Genomic DNA, 2,038 nt, shown 5'->3' on the forward strand with positions numbered 1-2,038 from the left:
ACTTTGAGTTGATTTTTTTTTATGTGTATCTATTTTACTTATCTTAAAAGAGAGTTTTTAGGAACTTAAAATTATACTTATCTTATTATTAAATAAAAGAGAGTTTTTAATAACTTAAAATTATAAGTCACAGTTCATCCCGGAACTTATATAATAGAATTGATAAGTTAACTAAACTCATTAAATTTGATGGAGTCTATAACCATAGTTGCTAGTTAAGCCAAGTTAAAAAAAAAATTAAAGTATATTTTTTAATTTTATTATTTAACATTGAATAAATTAAAAATTAAATTTTATGATTTATTTTTTATAAATTTAATATAATTTTAAACAAACATTGCAATATTAGGTTGATACTTTATTTGGGAGCATCTATTTTTTATTAGATAATTAAATAAAAAATAGTTAAAAAATAAAATTATTAAAGTCTATGCAGTTCATGACCGGATAGTAGATTTGACAAATTAAAACTAATTAACCCGAATTAATTTAATATATTATATTTTTAATATTTAAAAAGAGAAGAAAAAAAATTTAAAACGTGCTAGTCACATATTTTATTCAGTTTAAAACCTGAACCATACAAGAAATGAGGTCAAGAGTAATTGACCGGATGGGGTCTTATAACATTTTTTATGTGATTTAAACAATTATTATTTTTTTTGTATGTTTAAATTTGTTGTGGTCCAAGGAGATACGGAACAGTAATCTAGTTTGTTCTAAATAGCGGAGATGGCTAAGACTGTCATTTGAATTCATTGGGCCGTGGGCCAGGAAATCTGAGATTCTTTTTACGCCTTGGGTGCGTGCATTTCAAAGAATTATGTAATTTCTTATTTTGATAAATGGGCTTTAAGTAGTGGGCCTAGTTTAAGACTGGAACAAAAAGTAATGAAAAGGAAAAACGCCGTCTGTGGGGATCGAACCCACGACCACATGGTTAAAAGCCATGCGCTCTACCTCTGAGCTAAGACGGCTTCTGTGGACTTCACATTTATATGTTATTTAGTCCCAGGTATAATCAGGCTCCCTGTATATCTTATTATTCTACTCCCATTAAGAAATACCTATTTTATCCGTGATTTATCATGGGCTGGATGAATGTTTTGATAAAAAAAAATATAGAGGTTTTTTAAACGTAGTGTTTTACAAAAAAATATATATATAAAAATTATAAAATCTATGCATGCAATTAATTAAAAAAATTGAACATAGTTATGCTAAAAATATATATACAAAAAATATTAAGGTGTTTATTCTATTTATTTTGATGCGGATTAAATAGGTGTCTATTCTATTTATTTTGATGCGGATTAAATAATTTTTTTAATACAAATAAATAAATATATAGATGTTATTATAATTTTTTTGACATAACTATGTCTCAAAAGGCTTATATTTACGTATAATAAAATAAAATGAAGATTATATGTATTAATAAAAATGTGTAAGATTTCAAATTAATTTTTAATATAATAAAAAAACAAGAAATGTTTTCAATTGCTATATTGGAATATCATTTTCTTTTAGTTTTTGTATAATAATTTGTTATACAAAAAGTAAATAAAATGATTTGTAGAAAATAAATTACAAAAAAAATAAAGATAAAAAAAAACATAAATGGTGCCCTTTTTTCACAACATAAAAAAGACATTCATGCAACATTAACGTTTCCAAATAAGTAAGAAAAAACTAAAATTTAGGTAGTTGAGGCTAGACTGTGTTGTTAGAATGGTGACCCATGAACCAAGTAAAAAAATATCATAAAACAAGTATTCTATACTTATATTTAATTGATTAATTAATTAATTTAATTCATAATAAAAAATTTAAATTTAACAAAGATCTAAAAAAAACCCAAAGTAACTCTTTTTTTTTTTCAAAAGCAAGAAAATGATTAAGGATGAAAAGGAAAAAAAAAATGAGCTCAAGAAAGGGAAAAAACCAAAAAAAGTTTGGATAAACTTTCTAAATTCAGGTTAATTTCTCAAACCCACAATTTATTAAGCGCTATGCTGAGTCTTAACCAAGAAGCTCA

At 24.4% G+C, this 2,038-nt stretch overlaps 1 non-coding gene across 1 annotated transcript; it reads right to left on the reverse strand.

The window, feature by feature from the left end:
• Positions 1 to 905: 905 nt before the first annotated feature.
• On the reverse strand, positions 906 to 977 carry TRNAK-UUU (transfer RNA lysine (anticodon UUU)). The gene has a single exon. It is a non-coding gene; the product is annotated as a tRNA-Lys (tRNA).
• Positions 978 to 2,038: the final 1,061 nt, after the last annotated feature.

Source organism: Populus euphratica, unplaced genomic scaffold (genome assembly GCF_000495115.2).
Source record: "Populus euphratica unplaced genomic scaffold, PopEup_1.0 scaffold20.1, whole genome shotgun sequence".
NCBI classification, from domain to species: domain Eukaryota; kingdom Viridiplantae; phylum Streptophyta; class Magnoliopsida; order Malpighiales; family Salicaceae; genus Populus; species Populus euphratica.